The sequence below is a fragment of the Apteryx mantelli genome, chromosome 8 (genome assembly GCF_036417845.1).
Source record: "Apteryx mantelli isolate bAptMan1 chromosome 8, bAptMan1.hap1, whole genome shotgun sequence".
Lineage (NCBI taxonomy): Eukaryota > Metazoa > Chordata > Aves > Apterygiformes > Apterygidae > Apteryx > Apteryx mantelli.
In genome coordinates this window covers 21,238,552-21,257,470 of record NC_089985.1, presented here as the reverse complement: position 1 = coordinate 21,257,470, position 18,919 = coordinate 21,238,552, and the positions used below count along the sequence as shown (strand labels likewise).

Sequence of the window (18,919 nt, the reverse complement as noted above, 5' to 3'; positions counted from 1 at the left end):
AACTCCAATCCTAAGCAATCTCAGAAGTAGGAGGATGGTGTTTGCTAACCTGCATAGAGGAAGGGATTTAGAGTCCCTTTCCATAGAAAGCTTTATATACCTTCCCAGTTACACAGATGCTCCAGGCTTTAGCTGGGTGCCATCAACCAATCCTGTCAAGCAACGCTTCCCTCACCTGCCCATCACCCACTGCTGTGGAAGAGGGTTGGACCTTAAAGAAATGACCACCCTTTTCCTGCTAGTAACAGACAAAAACCCCATCAGACATCTGATGTTGGGGAGGGGGGATGTATTTTGCAGGCTACATGTAAGGAAATAACCAGTAGGGTTACAATCTGTTGTACACGTTGAACGTTATCTCAAGGCACAGTAGCTGGGAAAATTAATCAAAGATACTAGGGAAAAAAAAGTAATTTTTTAGAAATGTGTTCTCAGACTCTAGTATTTACAAGTCAAGATTTATTTTTGCTTTTTAAATAAATGAATCTTTAGTCCTTGGTATTTAATATCAAATTTTGTACAAGGTTCCTAGGAATTACAAACACTTGGATTGTCATGAACAAAAACCCTTTCGATTGAGCTTAGTTCAGGTACACGATAAAGCAGGTAGGATTAGCTTTAACAGAATGGCTAAGACTGGCCTATCAATGCAGGGAAGTAAGATGCAATCATTTGTTAGTTTGTAAGTGCAGGGGAAGGAACATAAGTAGATGAACCTGGAAATAATGGAAAATTGAAATGGAGAATAATGGCAATAAAGCAAAGATTAGAAAATGTTCCCTCTGGCAATTTAGCTGTTTTGGAAACAGCAGGATTCCTGGTGGGAGTGTTTGTTCTTTATTCCTTGGTTTTAGTCAGATATATATTGGCATATGTGTTGCTTTTATTACTCTAAAACTTGCTGCACTATTTCAAGTGCAGTATGATATTTTTCCTAAGCTTTCCTATTTCTTAACAAAAGATTTTAAAGCACTTGTGTAATCATTGAAATTGTGTTCTTTACATAAATATTGATATATTCTTTTTTTACTCAAAGTGCCAAAGGCTACTGTTTTTAATAATGGCTTATCAAATTATATTACATTAGAGAACAGAAATGTAATAATATATACATTGGAACTCAGACCTCTGCATGTATATTTGATATGGAGCCTTTTGTAAAATTACTCTTTGTTTACATTCCACTGATACCTTAATTTAAAATTAATCAGATAAATTGACAGGTGACATCTTCTTAGTGTTCTAATTTTCTTACTTGCTAACAGGCACGAATTTCTTTGTTAGGCTGTGCTTTACTGAGAAAAGAAAATACTCAAAAATAAACTGTTTTTAAATGAGAATTCTCTATATAAAGTATTGTGTTTAATAAAATGTTATGCAATGTTTTCAAATGGAAAAGAATTTGTAAATTGCTATATATGTATTTTGTTAAATAAGTACAGATCAATGCTACTGTGTGAGTTATTGTGCTAACATCATGAAAATAAAGATAAAATTCCTCATTGATGTTCAGTCATCTCATCTGTGGTAAAGTAGAGCCCCATTCCCCCCAAAACTGTTTTTTAATGTTAGGTATCCCACAGCATGTAAAAGTGGTCCTCAGTGAGAAACCTCAAAATCTAGCACAGCTGTAAAAAGTCATGCGGATGATGTCCAAACAAGGTGTCTCTGTCTGAACAGCATGGTACAGAAAAGGAAAGTGAGCGAATCAGGAGCTTAAGGCCATGTCAGCAAACATCTGCTAGCTCATTCTGCAGGAGCAGTAGTCACCAGCTACCCGCACTGTTCTGCCCCGATGTCACTGCGCCACCCTGCCAGTATTGCGCGGAGCTGCTGGCATGGAGAGGCCCCTCCTCGAATTTGTGAAGGAGACAGGGCAGGTGTGAGGACACCGGAGAGGAAAGGCTCTTCCCCAGGGTGGGCAGCTAGGACACAGTCATCAGGTGACACACACCTCATTTCTGGCAACCATCAAAAACATTACACCTAGCAGTCTGCTGTCAGAAACGCTCTCTTATCTAGAAACCACACAAGGTGCGTAACAGAAAACTCTGTCCCCAAGCCTGCGCTGAAATGCTCTGAAACGGGGCAGCCAGCAGGGCCCTAAGCACAGATGGTGCCTGCCCCTGCACAGACACTGCCGGTCCCACAGCAAGGTCCCTAGAGACTAGCAGGTCCCCTGCAAAACACAGCATCAAATCAGACTGGCTTTGCAGGAGAAGCTTTCCCTGCGCGTAGCTGAAGTGCTGCCAGCCAGCCGGGTCACCCACCCGTGGCTAGGGGAGCGGAGGGGCGCGAGTGGTGAAGGGACCCGCTGGCTGCAGCCCACCCGGTGCTGCCGCCAAGGGATTCGATGGCACCAGGCATGCGTGTGCAGGCGGCACTCGCAACAAAGGCGCGCTGGGTTTGGCTGGTGTCACACCAAGCTGCGGTGGCAGATCTGGGTCACTTGGCAATCCATGTCCCAGGATTGCCAGTTCATGACAACACAAGAACAGGTGCCTCCAGCAAGAGAGAGTTAGAAAGGGATATGTTGTTTGTGAAGGAGGGGAGTGTAAGCCCCGGCATGATGCTGCTTCCTCTGCAGCGACCTAAGGGACTCTGCTTCTTGCTGAGGCTGGGGAAGGTCGTGGCCACACCGCAGGAGTAGCCAGGTTCAGCAGAGGCCTCTCCTTTGGCCAACAGTAGATGGTGGGGTGGCAGTGGGTTACCTGCCTGTGCAGAAGGACCCTTTGAACGAGGCAATATGAAGTCCAGGGGAGCGTGGCGAGGGCCAGAGTCGAGATTACGCTGCGCTGCCTTCCAGAACAGACAGTGGTAGCCTGGGAAAGCTGCAGGGAGGGATGTCCCAGGTACAGGTCAGAAAGACCCTTTGTGGAGCCATCAGGGAAGGACTGCAAGGCCCTGGCTCTCCCACGCTTTCCAGGTAAGCTCTTCTCGATGCCTACAGGGACACTGCAAGGCCCAGAAAGCATGCACATAGCAACAGCAGGGCCTGGAGCGCTCTCTGGAGGTGCCTTAACAGGACAGGGTAAGCTGCATGCTGTTATCGTGGTTGCATTAGGTGATGTCATGGTACAGCTCTTTTATGGTAATTTTGTGTCAAGAAGTATCAACCTTCTTCCTAGACAAACAAAACTTAACTGAATGCCATCTCAGGGTTGCCAATTTGAGACATGCTGCCATCAGGCCGAGGTGAGACTGTACCACACTGCATGAGTTTGTCACATCTGAGAAAGTTACAGGAGGCGACTAGGAGCAGAGGCTCCTGTGAGGCACTTGCCAAAGCCTTTGTGAAGCTGAGCAAGGTTCTGTGTCCTAAGGGGCCAGTCAATTTTGGTCATGTAAAGTGGGGCAGATTCTCCCTTTCCCTGCACTAGTATCAGCTGAGTCTCTACCTTTATCATTCCAAATCTAGGACATTTTATTCACATTTCACATTTGCAGCAATGACTTCATGAGGAATAAATTAATAGTTCTGTCCATTTTCTCTGGATTTGCAATTTTATTTGTATATGTCCATATACAAATATCCTGTATATGTTCAAGAAGCTGATTTCGTATAAAATGCTTCTTGTCTTTTTCATGTGGAAAGACCAGAATTTATCCAATCAAGTACATATCTGTGTTTGCCATATAGAGACACTTTACAGCCTGCAAAGTAAAACAGACCCTTCTGGGGTATGCCTCTGGTGAAAAGTGGTGTCTAATATGTATCGGATGAGTTCTCCTCTGGCAATGCCCCTTTCCATGGGCTACAAAGGAGCCTAGACAATTAGTACAAATTTTTTAAAAAGAAACATTTTAAACATCTAAAGCTGGGTAAAAATGAAGCCCCCCCCCACCCTTTGAAGGCTAACTTTGACGTAGAGACTACATTGTAAATCTTGAAAAGAAATTACCTGTATCAAAAAAACATGTCTTATGTTTTTAGACCATCCTGGCTACAGCAACACTATCACTAAATTAAGTGAGCTGACTCCCATCCAAATTGCTGACAGTATCTAATTATGCAAAAGCATTTTCAAAGGTATGAAAGACTAAACTGAATCTTTTAAATCTATTTTGTGCTGGATTTTAAAATAGCTTCAGAGGTCCTAGAGGTGAGAAGCCAGATGACACAAGATTGTACTCTAATGTTTGGTATAAATTTATAAAGACCTTTTACTTGACAGATCAGTGCACAGCTAATTTAGCAGGAACATTTTAAAAGCATTACAACTGGGTTCATAAAATTGTAAATAAAATGTCTTCACAAATCGTATAGCGCAGGATGTATCAGGCATTGAATGAAACTAATAAATGCATCAATACTGCACATACAAAAGGAAAATAAGGGAACTCACCACTCCAACTCCATACACGTGCATGCAGACACACACACACAAAGTTAATGTATTCCTTTCTTCAAGCTAGGCTTTAGAGAGCAAAAGCTAAACAGCTAGTTTAAATCTAGGAACAAACTGTGACAAGGCTGCAACTACTCTCTCTAAAATGTCTTCACTTTGCCTGCAGTAAACTCTTCAGGCACTCCATATATGCCTAATAACATGAGCTGGTTACATCTCGCGTAGAAGAAATCTGTTCCTCCAGTGGCCGCCATTAGGGACAATAGGAAACATGCATATTTCATGGCTTTACCAGCACGCCGCCGCTAAAGGAAAGAGTTAAGCTGAGGAAGTCATCGAGAACTCAGGTAAGTCTGCTCAGACCTAGGTTAATGCCTTTTTAAAAAAAAAAAAAAAAAAAAAGGAAAAATCTCATTTCCTTCAGAGGCCAACTGCCATTCAGCTGCTTCAAACAGTATTAGTGTTTCCAGTGATGTTCAGAGAGAAACAAAAGTCATGGGGCCTTGTAAACCTGTCAAGTCCCTGCAGCTCCTAAATGATGCATAAAGGAAAGCTCTGTTCTCTCATCGAATCATTTGGAGGAGACTGGAGCACATCTGGGTGCAGCATGTCCAGCAAAACTTGATTTTTTTCCTTTTTTTTTCCATGCTGCAGATTGAACTTGTTAATTACAATATCTGTTCCCACTCGGTGTTGGGGCTGAAAACCAAATCAACAACCTCTACTATGAGAATAACATCACTCTAAAGAATTGAGGATTAAATATCATTCAAGAGCCTCTAATCTGATTTGTACAATGCTTTGCATCCTCAGAGAAATGAAAAAAACCAGCCTCCGATCCTTCATTTCTTATACAGGCAAAATCCCTGTAGAAGTTCAGCAGAAGGACTAGCATCAGTTGGTGCAGAGATGAATAAAGGGCATAAAGGGTCCTGAGAGCTGGATTTCTTACGTACAGGAAAGTACCACTGATTGAAAAGGAAGATTTTCTTGCATTAGAAATATGTTTTGGAGCTTCATTCTGTGGGACATAGGTACTAAACCTGCATAAGTAAAATATTCCTTAACTTCTACAGGGATTTTAACGCAACAGACTTGAAACATGTAAGTTGGCATTTGCTGGGGGGCCCACCCAAAAGACAAGGCATGGCTTCTCCCCCGCAGAAGAGGCTGGTGCTCCCTGACCTGCACGGGCCAGGGAGGAGACGACACAGTCAAACACCCCACACAGCGGGGGACATGCCCTTCCCCGGCACCTCCTGCAAGTGCTCTCCTGTTGCGATTCCTCGCGGGGGGTGCCTGGGCTGCTGCTGCTGAATGACAGGGAGCACAGGGACGGGCATTTCCAGGGACTCCTCAGCAAGTTAGAACTGCCTTTGCTTTTACTTTTTACATTCTCCTGAGTCCAACTTGCATGGCTTCGAATTAACCCCTGCCACTGTATTTTCTGTTTCTATGAAAATTCTGTTCATTGTATGAATACGAACAATAATTTATAAATCACATCTATGGAAATCCAATTTTTTATCATCCTTCTGAGGCAAGGGATGTCTGAAAGATTCAGATTCAGATCTAGGAATGTTTCTCAGCTTCTTCACGTGCTTCCCCACACTTTCCGCTCCCCTCTGCTCCTGGCCCAGGGCTCTGCACACTGCCTGCCATCACCCCACTTCTACCTCTGCTGCTGGGAAGTGTCCTTTCAGCCGAGCCTGGATAAACTACACACACAAGCTCCTTAAGAGCAGCACATATAGAAGTGTAGGAGACAGGAAAATGCAGTCAACTGTCGACAAGAGTTTAATTAACCTGACATGTCAAAACACATCCAGTAAAACGCCCCACAAAACTGCGCATCTGATCTGCTGTTATAACCAACCTCATCCCAGGCTTGTAAAATTTACCAGCCCGTTCACCTAAAGTACAACTGCTCTTCGTGGAGTCAATGAACTCTCTGAACAAATAAAAACAAGCCACTGTGTAAATCACTGCAGAAACAGGGCTTTAAAGGTTACTTGTAGTGAGGGGGGAAGATGACAACATTTTGAAGCCCAAATGTTATTTCCATGTTGTCAGTATCCCATTACGCATAATTCTACAGTGAAGTGCAGACATACTTCTGCTTTAGAATTATGGCATCATGTAGCTTTAGATTACCCAGAGGGAGTTCAGCATATATATATAGCTGATGCATTGAATTTTGTACCCACCAAATTCTCACTTCCTTAAAAGGATTTGACCATACAAAACAAATTAGTAGCGTAATAACTTACAGGGAGAGATGTAAAGTCTGTTATCTGTATTATATTTAGGGCACAAAGATGACATTTGCTAGATAGAGAGACATATAAATATGTTATAATCTCCTGAATCTGTATTAATCTTTACTGAGTGCTGCCAGTTCCTGGAAGAATTCTGATGATATCATTTAAATGGAAAAAAAAAAAGTTTGAAAATTATTCAGTTTTGCTCTCTTCATTGAGACCAAAATAAGGTGGTTCATTTAAATGCACTCCTACATGGATTTCACTGCATAATGGTATCCAGTGGCAGCAGGTTACATAGTAATGCTGCTTTGTGTTAAAAAGCATGAGTTGACCTCATATAAACTGCAGTAATTGTTTCCTGCATTAATGAAAAGATCTTCCATCTTTCCAGAACAGGAAATTCAATTGTATTAAGCTGCTATCAATTCAAAAGTTCAGATACTCGCATTATTTACACATTTCTGGTACCAAAGACATAGAACAACTTCTGCAGGCAGATGCCTCTGGATATGAATATCACAGATCTGTCATGGTAAGAGCAGAAGTGTTAAAAGCACCTTCAATCTATGTGTTTTTAATAAGACATATGCTTTCTAAATATGGAAGTAATTCACATTTTTAGACATTTTAGCTGAGCATCCAGTTGATTCTGGTGCTTCTTCACCTCGCTTAGAAGAGGACAGCCTTTTGGCTCAGCAGTGCTGTTCACTGGGAACACATTATGCCACCAGTGTCTACACTGGTTTTCCGCTGAACACAAAGTCCAAATCTATCTGTCTTCTTGCAATTGGTCCTAACTACCTAAAAGGAGTCTTAAGAAAAAAAAAAACTATCCCAGTTAGATTGGGGTTATTTTTACTCTTAGAGAGAGGTTGGTATATACTGGAGTAATGACTGCTAATTAAGAAGTTAAGACAAAAAGACAGAAGTATTGTATATTGTTTCTTTTTGAACTGCCATCTACATAACTTTGGGGGGGGGGGAAGGATGTAGTGTCTCTCTGTAGTGAAGACCCAGGACTCAGATAAAACAAACAAGATTCTTTAACTATGATAGTGGATGTCGAAAACTTCTGTAATTCTCTTACTGTTTATGTGTTAGCTAACATGATCACACAGTGTTTTAAGGATTTAAATTCCACTGAGCTGACTGGACCAGAAAAATCTTGGGGAAATGCATACTGTTGATTCAACTCTTCTGAGTAAATAAACTTATATTCATGTCTAGTTTCTGTTGAAATCTAACAGGGAATCTTCTAGGTGCTGCTGTCACCTATAGCTGTGCCCAGGTAAGCAATCCTGACATGAGAAAGTGTCAAAATATAACATACACACACTGACACACATATGATGGGTGGGTGGATTACGTTCATTTTTAAAAGATTAAAAATAAATAAAAAAAAAATTCCCTTGAAATGTCCAGAATTGGTTTTATAACTGCCAGCAAGGAGTGACACCAGTGAATCATCAACTGTCTTTACATTGTTATATATGCAAGTCAAACCAGATGAAAGATGTTTATGAGAGTTCATAGATATAGAACAGTCAGTTTGCTATATCTGGCATGATGAAGTCTGCTCTGAACTATTAGCAGCAGGAGGAGCAAGGAGACAATGCAATCCTGAGAGTCTTTTGCCCTTGACAAGGATAGCTCTTTCTTTGTAATAGCTGAAAAGTTCTTTGGTAGTGAATCACATTGCTATTCTCTTCTTTCACATTGCCTGCTTCTGTTTTCTGGAGACAGAAGTTCAGTAATAAACAGATGATTTTGTCTGAAGCTAAGAAACCACGTGCAGTTTGCTTGGTATGACTATACAGAATATCCGGACTCACACAGGCTCCCTGTGGCCCTGGCTGTCCTTGCTCCAGTGCAAGTAACCCGTGCGAGGCTTCGTGCTTTGCAAGTCGTTAGCAGTAAGAGGCTGGGAAATGACAAACCCAGGGTGGCAGTAGCAAAGGTCAGCGATTAACCAGCATGGATTGGCCGAGAAGAGAAGAGTAGGAGGAGATGACAATGAGGTCTGGAAAACTTTATCATCTCCAGTTTCATTGGTTCTCCTTTAATTCTGTTAGAAATGTGTAAATACAGATATTTCTTAACTTTTATACTGCATGAAACCATCTGGCACTCCTCACCATGACACTGATACCATGTCCTGGGTATCCTCCTTTCTTTTCTCACAAAATCTATGACTCCATAGAATAGGTAGTGTTTACTCATTTCTTTCTTTCACTCTTATCTTTACTTTTCTTCTTCCTTAGAATGTGCATATTCTGGGAAGGACAAATCTCTCCATGTGTTTGTCATTACACAGTGGAAAAGAGAGCGAGTGTAACCTATATAAATGGCCTGGGGAAGTGACCCAAGAGGTTAATCTGTGCCAAGCATTTAGGTGCCAGCAGTCAGGACACCACAGGTACTGCATAATCGGAGATAAACTGCTATCCCACAGCCCACCAAGACAGTATTGGGCCCTATAGTACTACTAGTATTGGGCCCTATAGTACTGCTAGCACTGTTATGCCCTTTTGTCTACAGAAACAAAAGCTGACTGACACACTTCTGACAAGCAGACACTATTTCAAGGTAGCCATTTTAAAAGTTCTCCATTCTTTCTCTCCTTTTCCTTCTAAGAAAGGACAAAAAGATAACTACAGAAGGAAAGTGCAAATAATGTGCAGCACTATCATACGTAGCTTTCAAAGTATGAAAGGATAGTGTCTTCTAAAGCAGATCAAATAATCAGCACTAACAAAACCATCAGTGTAAGCAGGGGCTAATTATTAACCCACCCTAACAAATGCAGGTTGCAGCATTTGGTGTTAAAATTAAAAACTGCGAAATCAGAAATGTTCTAGCTGGAACCTAGTAAACGTCCTAACTCTCTGTCTCATCGGTCTGTCTCTCATGCCCCTCAAATCCAATTGACTGACAGGCGGTTTGTATGAGCATTTGTAGCATGGAAGGTGTAAGAAGGAAAAAAATGCATCTGTGCGAACACCTAAATTTGGCAGAAATCTACCCATCAACTCCCATTAGCACCACTCTCAGACATAGCAGTTGGGATGGGCCAATGACTAACTACCACTATCTCATCATTTTACTTAACCTCTTGAGAAAAAACAATGAGATCTTATCGGCCTATTTAACATCTAGGTCTTGTCAGACTATCTTATCTCAGACTTAGTCAAGATTGTTTGGACAGATGAAGCTACAGAGCCAAGAAATCCTGAGAATGAGACATTTTATAACATGAATTGGTCATTTCTTCAAGGAAGAGTAAGGATTATTCCTCTCTTATCATTTCCCTAGCAACAGGGAAAATGAGGGCTTCTTTCTAATTTATAGAGGAGCCTTGATTTCAGGACTGCCGGAAAATAGAAGCATCTGCTTGTAACCAAGGCATCTTTTGACCAGCATGGGACTTTCAGTTAAAACCCTAAGAGCTTTTTAGTCCTTATGCCTTATTATGGCAATTATTTCAGATAAAAGGAAATTACAAAGCCTGAGGTATGGCAGGGCTTTCATCACACCACGTAGTGCTCATACTATAATCCGTCCCTAGGAGGGAGCTCGCTTGACAAATACTATAAATAGGAGCCTACATAAGAGGATAAATAATTATTCATCTGCTGATAACTTCTGACAGATCATCCTTCCTATGCAACTTAAGTGAAAGACATAATCAGAAAGTCCTTGATCTGTTAATAGGGAAATAGCATGCTAAATCCAAGCTACCTTGAAAAATACTGAAAGCTCTAAAACATCAATTTACATTTTTATCTTTGTCATTGACATAACTGTACAGAACTGTAAGCATCACATTGACATAAGACTGCCCTTTTTTCCTTTTCAATCCCATAATGTGTAGCAGAGTTATTTTCATTCTCATTAAATTGAGCCCAAGCTCTCAAGCACTGCTTTCTGTCAAGGAGGCCAGCCACTCTCTGAGCTGAGAGGGTTAAAATGAACCATACTTAATTCAGTAAATCAATGAATCAAAAAAAAAAATCTTACCAATTGCTACACTTGTTCTTTAGTCAGAATCTCTGTGTTGACTTCAAGTGGACAAGCAAATAATATTGGAGAAAACAAGCAAGAAAATCCTGCAACCTCTTACTACAATCCTGCTATGTAATGATTGTTGGAGGCTTGCAACTAAGAATTTCAGCTGCTTTCATTCCTTACGGAAACTGAAGAAATTCTTAGGCAAGGCACCCAAATGTCCATACAAGTATAGATCACTAAATAGAGACTAGAAATGGAAACAGGTCTCCAGAGCAGCTTTACCTTTGTCCTGACAATTCACAGGGAGGGAAGGTGACTAGTGGTGAAGATGAATAAGAGCATTTCTTTTTTTCCATGAGACCAATTATTTTTAGAATCACTGTGCTGCTGACAATTCGGGGCCTGCTACATAGCTCCTAAGCTAGCAGATCCAAAAAAATCAGAATAACACACCTCTCGTGTAGAGAGGATAATGTTTTTTAAGAGATTTAAAAATACTTGAATGCATAACAACCCGTCTCCCAAATATTTTCCACCGAAATCATGAAAAAACAACTTTTGAAAATGTAATAAAGGTTTTAACCACGTGATATAGTCACTTTTTCAGATATTTATAAGAATCTTGTGGAACAACTTAGCTTTTTTCTTTTTTGTCTGTGAAATGACACACTTAAAATAAAATTATAATTGTTCATATTCAAAGTGAACCCTCCATGCCAGATCCCTGAAGAGTAATGTTGCTAAAAATAAATGTTACTAGGGAAACTGAATGGAACAGAAATTAGCAGTAGGGCCTGAATGTAAAGCCACTGAAATAAATGGGAACAGGATCAAACCACAGCAAAGAAAATAAATCTGTGTTCCGGAATTTCCTCCTTTCACATTTCAGTGGTTTCTGTTCCATATTCATGAGGAAATTGGTCTGAACTGAAATAATACATAACCTGTTAATAGGAGATGAATTCCTAAGATTCACCATGCTCAGTACTGTGAATTCAGCAACAGGTGCTTTTGCATGGACCTTTGTAAGAGGACTCTGGCCCATTTTTGCTCCCTTCTTTAAGGCTACAGACTAGAAACAGGAAAGGAGCCTTCCACTGAGGCAACACTAGAGAAGACCAGGGAAGGAGACTATAAAGCTGACCGGATGGGAAACCTGTGAGGCACATCTTAGCTTGGACTTTACCTCCTGGAGCCTACTTGTGGAAGAAACATGATGGCAGATGGCAGGCACCGGTAACACGTGGCATCCCACAGTGACAGAGGAGAATCCACGGCTGGCTGGTGGAGGGATGGGGCCATCAGGTTGAATAACTGTCTCAGCAAGAACGTCAAAAAGGAAGGATGTGCACAGGAAGTGGCTGCATGGGAAGGATGAGCGAGAGTGAAGTCCAAGTTCCAGTGCTCAGGATGAGGTAGACACTGCAGAGAAAATTCAATTGTAAAATGTTCTTTATGCACGTAAATACAAAGAAAGCAACAAGAATAAATAGACAAACTGTCCTGATTGTGCAGTAAGGATTAAAGGTAATCTAACTGTGGCCCAAAACCTGAAAGAATACACTGCCTCCAGTGATGATAACAGCACTGAACAGGAGCCTAAAGGAGGTTTTAATTACTCCCACATAAGGTGGAAACAATATTGAAGCAGCACTATGATTGCAAATTGGAGAGGTAACCCCCACCCTGAAAACCCAAAAGAACTGAGTGATTACATTTCAGATCTGTTAGAAAGGGATTTTAGCAAATCTGTTGACCTAGGATGAAACTGTGTGCCTGGAGAAAATCAAAATAGATACCTATAGTATTGAAAAAAAGCCACAGCTTTCTGGAGAGAGGAAAAAAAAAAATCATATCAGGGTCATTTTTGTATCAAAGATGCTAAACAAAGGTGCTCAAAATATTTGTCATTTCCAGAATAATATATGGAGTATATAAATGGAGTGTGTATGCAGGAAATGTACACCAAATCCATCTCTCAAACAGCAAATCAAATATGCTATTACGAATTTCTAATAGAGTACATAAACAATATTTATAAATTTATAACAGAAACAGGAAATTAATTTATGAATATACCAATGAGGACAGATTTTGGACCTACAATGAGCAAAATCATAATTACTGTTACATATACCACAGGCTGGAGATCTTTACATCTTATGGATAAATATCCCAGCAGATCTGGTTGCATTTTTCACTGTTTCACAGATGATGCTAAATGTCCAGAGCAGCACGTAACCCGAGTTGTTGAACCAGACAAGTAATTAAACTCATTCTCACAAGTCACAGAGAGCGGGGCCGTCTCCTCCAGAACCTGCAGCCGTGTCAGAGGCAGTCCTGGGAGCCCTCGTCTCAGCTCACTCTCTCCAATCCCAGGTGTCTTCTGTGGGAGCAGCCACCATTTGCTCTTCTGTGCCAGTGGTTATTTAACAGTTAACAGCCTTGCTCTCAGACCTAAAAGGTATTGCCCTTGAGAACATTATTTACCAATTTGATCTTTGGTTCATTGACAGCTGCTGTTATTAATTACTTGGCTGATACTTCCAGGTCCTAGGGCCACAAGCAATAACTCTGTTTTGGAGAGGCAGAACATGAAAAACGGATAAAATCACACTGAATAAAATCCACCTCATTGTGTTCTGCCAGTACTGGAAGAAAAGCACATCTGAAAACTGATACTCTCAGGAGCCCTGAAACTCTATTCTTACAACACTAGGCCAAGTACACAGACCTCACAGATCTATTTAGCAGTATTCAGTAAACTCAGTAATTCTTCCAAAAAGTCACTGCAACCTGCAACACGCAGCAGAGATGAACAGCAGCTTTAACTGACACACGCCAAAAGTTCAAAGTAGCAGAAACTCAGTGCAACCTTTTCTGCAAAGAAATCTTTCTTCTCTTCTGATGAGCAATCTAAAATGGACAGCTCCTTTCACTTAAAACAATCATTAAAACCTACGGAAGTAAAAAACAAGTGAACTGGGCAGAAACTTCTGAGCTTAGCCTCATCTCCTTCTTTTCACTGTCCACTTCTGTGAAACTTAGAAGCAGTCTGCCAGCACACAATATTAGACTGGGAGGAGGGAAAAAACCTCAGGAAAGTAGGCTTTAGAGAAAGCTGTAGGTCTTCAAGTATAGGTTACCTACAAAAGCAAACAGGACAGAAGGAACAGAAACAAATTTCCCATCATTCATCTATCATACATAGACACATCATGGGGCCAGTATTTCAGCTTATGCAATTGCTCAGTAGCATTGCTGAAATCTCTGGAGTTACCTGCATTTGCTTTGGCTGTGTCAAGCTTTACATTTGCAATTGCATTCGCTTGGGAGTCATGAAGCTCTGACCCTGCACCTGGATCTCCACAGCAGAAATGCTGTGCCAAGGCAGGCATCCTGCAAAGCCACAGAAACTTTGGTGTAAAGATCCCTTTGCCGTTGAGTCCTTAGATCACAGCAACTATGGACATAGTCTATTTTATACGTGTACAATGAGTCCATAAGTCTCATCGTGATTTCTAGGGGCTGTGGTAACATAGATATTTATTAAACACTAATAATTACCCTGCTGTTATGTTTTTATTCTTGAAGTCAGCTGCATTATTTTTATTTTGAACTTTCTTGAAGTTTTTAAAGATGTCCCTTCATCTTCAAGAAAGGAATCATAATCCTCCTTTATACATAAATTATTCAGCTTTTTAAATTAGAAACAATAAAGAAATTATCAGCTGGAAAACAAAACTATTTGTCATTTCTATCAGTCTGAGTTTAGCAATTACTAAAGCTAAGACATGGGAAAGAAACATCTGAGATTTAAATCTCATAAAATTATGAAATGTTTCTTCCTCTTGGCTGAGTCACTTCATTTTGGTCAAGAAAGGGGGGGTAGGAGTTTGGTCTTTTAAAAACATGATCCCACTCTCACGTGTCTGCATTTGATTCATGATTCACTGATGATAATTTGGCTGTGCTAAACTAACACCAGCCATTCCAGCTGTGAGAAGGAAACCACGAGAAGCAGGATTGAGAGATCCCATGGAAATCCTCAAATCTCAGAATACAAGTAGGTGAATCAAAATCAAAGACAGCCTTATTCAAAGTCCACTAAAGTCAAAAGAAACAGCATTTAAAGGAATTTTGGATCAAACCTGTCTGAAGTCAAGAGATCCTCAATGACTCAATGTCATTTCTGTCATCAGCAATTTTTTGAATAGGAATCCAAACTAATTCTATACTATTATTCAGTGTCTGCATTTGTATTGTTGCAAATCTACATTTCTCATAGTAGTTTTGAGCTCTCAAGCTCTGCTTGTGACTCAACTTAATCACAGAAGTCTGAGATTCCCATCAGAACTAGGACACTATTCTGAAACAGTCATCGTGAAACATCTACCACTGAGTATTACAAATCCGACGGTGTTTTAAAGACTGACTTGCATTAAAGAACCTACACAATAGTCAGAGAGTGCAGCCAAACTGAGACAAGGCTCCATGCATGATGACTGTTATAAAAGTGAAAATTCCTTCCCCCAGTTTGTTTCCATAGTCACCATCAAGGAATATTACTCAGGAATTACAGTTTTTTCTACATTTGCTCTTCCAAGTCTTCTCCATCCATTCCTTTTACGAGATGACGTTAGGAAAAGCAGAATGTACATTTCAGTGCAACATTTGCCCAGGGGAGCACTCATTGCCCCCAACAGATTTGTTCAACACATGATGAAGTTTGTCGCTATTTGCACAGGTATGGTGACCAGAGCTAGGTTAATGCTAGCTCAGCTAGGCATAGCCATACTGCTGTTACACTTCCCGGTTGTAATGTGGACATATGGATAGGCTTATTCAAAAAATCCTCACCCTTAGTCTGGAGAACATTACTTATTTAGAATAAAGGCATTCAAGGAGCAGTCCATCTGGCTCTGATGGACACAGTATGCATTCAAATAAAAGAATTGTCCCTGCTTGTGCACTTAAAATTCTTCTTCTCCTCCTACTCCCTATATCAGCTTGCTTTTTTCCATCCTTACTGTAATCTGAATTATGCTAACCTCTCCAAATCCATGGACTTAACCAGTTTATGTATACAACTAGCGATGAAGAACATTGGCAAAAAACTTAGCACGTGTATTGGGTTACCTATTCATGACATCACCTTGGATTTTTTTTTTTTTTTGGTAGTAAAAATCATCACTACTCTCAGAAAGTAAAGAGTAAAACTAGACAATGTCAGAATAGGTGGAAATACATTAGAAAACCTGGTTCAAATGTGTGCCTCACTAGATATATTTGCTTTGTCTAAGTCTAGGAAATACAAGTCTTCCATCTCGCAAACAGTACAAAATATTTGGTCTTTGCGCTATCAAATAAGAGGACAATGGTCAAATTAAGAATTAATTTATCCTAACATAATCTGAAGCAACTTCACTGCACTCAGTGGAGCCCTAAAAATTACAGCTGCTGTTATACCAGATTCATGCTCAATGATTCCATAATCACTTTAGTTTAGTCACCTAGCAATTAAATAGTGCTGGCAGCTCTCTGAGCATTATTTTCACTAAAATGTTATTGGATTTTTGTTTTCTGGAATCTGACGCAAAGGATCACAATATATGTGTAATCAGTGATTTTTAATGGCTATTCATTTTACATATATTTTTGATTCTCAGGTCAGGTTTCTATTTCCAGCTCAAAACACAGCTTAATATTGTTATTATTATTAATCATTTGATCAGAGCTGTCATTGCGGGTTAAATCTCTTCAAGTTGATGCCCCAGGGTTCATCCATGCATTTACAAACTCAAGGGTAGATTTTCATAGTGCATTATCGACAGCATTTGCATCTTTTGCACAATTACTCTACCTCATACAAAAATGTAGGCATAAAGACCTCAGAGTACAATTTTTTTTTTCCTTACCTTTTAAAACATTTGTATTGACTGTCAGATCAGATGTTTTTTAATCAATTTAGACATAATTACTTCTGCAGAAACTTTATTTTATATTTACAAACATAACCACTTACTCTGGCTTGCCTGGCAACCCCTCTGCTTAGAAAGAGAACAATAGGTGATGTATGTCTCCCTTCTTCCGCCTCTCTCTTCCGCATGTCCCAGACACACCTCTTTGAATGGCAAATATCAAGACCTGAGTGAGATCAGTTCAGCACCTTAAATTAAATTAACAACACAAAAACGAAAAAGACAAAAAAGAACCTGAGTTGATCAGCTAGCCACTTTTGAGTTACCTACAAATCTAAATGCTCAGCTGTTCGCTATATTTCAGTACAAAATGAGATAAATTAATGATTTACATCTTAATTGTAAATACATCTTTTGCCCCCTATGGGTTTGAGATTATATTTGGCAAATGCTTTCAGTTTTAAATCAAGAGTAATCCAGGATACTCAGCAGTCTCTACTTCATCTCATTTTAACACTACCAAAAAATAAATATTCACTATAAACACTTTTTTTTCTACAGTACAGGTGCTCAAGCCTGTTCAAAGTTTTAAGACCACATGAATACTTTGATGTCTCAGCTGTGGGAGGGAAAGGAGTTTGAAAAACTTCAGCTCAGTTGCTGTGGTCCGACTTGTAAGAGACTGATATGACATGCTCATGATAATTCAGATATGTCCCCCTCTCTGAAAAGGTCAAACACTGAACACCAACAAGCTATACTTCCTCTGAGATTTCGCATATAGCACAGGCAGTTGAAGCAATGTCAGGAAGCTAAGCGTCTGATGACTAGTTTCAAATGCACAACCTTCTCTGCTCTTGCAAATTAATTAAGGCTGAACCTCCAGCTTTGAGGCAGGTCACTTGCTACTGCGCCTGATTATACAGAAATGAACTCAATGTGACAGTTGGCACTGCTAGCCTTCCCCCCAAAATCATGACACATTTTCCCCCTCCCCACTGGAACCCCAGCTAGATGTGCCCTACATCTACGACCTGTTCTTTAAGAGGAAAATAAGGCTGGATCTAGGCCAAGGCCTCAAAGTTTGAGCAATCAGACAATAGTATTAGTTACTGAAAACCATAGTGTTCTCTAGCACCATGTAAAAATAAAAGGTCATGTTGCAATTAAAAATAATGAGCTAATGAGGAAGTGACCTTACAGTATTGTTGAAACATCTTGAGGGACTCTAAGTTTGACTGTCACAAACAATATAAATCTGCACAGTTGCAGGCAACATCTTGAAAAAAGTAATCAAGACCTTGTGTATTTTCTGTGGCTTGTAAATGTTGATGACCTGATGTACAGATGGAAGTTACCATTCAAAGGAAATGCCCTGCAGTCATCTGCAATAAGCTGAGAGTACAGAAAGGAAAACAGGCAGATGAAATCTTGTAGCTTCATTTCATTTGATAGAACATGGATACCTGTAAAATAGCCATCTCTCTTTCTCTCTCTCTCTCTCTCTATATATATATATGTGTGTGTGTGTGTGTGTGTGAGTATGTATCTTTCTTTGTTCTCCCATCTAAATATAAACTATGGGTCACAACTATTTTCAGTAGTCATGTTCCTGTCCTCACTGGGTGTTGAAGGCATTCGTTTCCATGAAATACCATATCTATGTCTTTTTTCTCCTCTGTTGTTTGCAATATTGGTCCAATCCAGCAGCTTCAAAGGGCACTAGTTTGTACCCTTACACAAAGCATTTAAACCTCATGCCAATTTAAGCACATGAAGGATCTCAATAATTTCTGCATCTTTGCTGAACATCCACAGTATCAGCTTCAATAAAATTTCCACATGTTCACTGCCTTTATTGCACTAGAGAAGATTCTTCTTTATATCCATGTTCAAGTCATGAATATATGGGCTATATGTATGCAGTTAGGAGACATGATGTTGAATGAACTTTACCATTTGGGACAATTCAAAGCAAAAATTCAAATGTAAATTGTTCATGGATCCAATAATCTTTTCATCCCGTTGATACCTTTTTATTTTACTTTACATGGAATTGTTGGCAGTTCTTTTTGAGTCTGCACTGAAAAAATGAGTATTTGCACAAAGCCAAAAGATTTGTTTGCATTACAGTATATTGCAGTAGCTTTAAATATATTTAACATAACACTGAATAAACTTTACCCCCCCTAAAAAAAGTTCACCTCAGCTGCTCCCTCTTGCTGTATTTTCTCTTCTGTTTATTCTCCTGGCAAACTACAAACAACCCCTCTTTTCCCAGCAAAATTTTGCCAATTTTGTCTTACCAGTAAGCCAGTATACCTCTGTATCATAAAATGTCTGCATATAAGGATATCTATTAAGAACACTTGAAAAC

General features: G+C 40.0%; 1 long non-coding RNA gene across 1 annotated transcript in view; it reads right to left on the bottom strand.

The window, feature by feature from the left end:
* Positions 1-18,919, bottom strand: part of LOC106499756 (uncharacterized) — an 86,619-nt gene that overhangs the window by 18,556 nt on the left and 49,144 nt on the right. Inside the window, exons 9-11 of the long non-coding RNA XR_001295246.2 lie at positions 16,647-16,790; positions 12,905-13,093; positions 11,808-12,043 (exon numbers count right to left, since the gene is read on the bottom strand). This is a non-coding gene — a long non-coding RNA (uncharacterized lncRNA). The remainder of the gene's footprint in view (positions 1-11,807; positions 12,044-12,904; positions 13,094-16,646; positions 16,791-18,919) is intronic.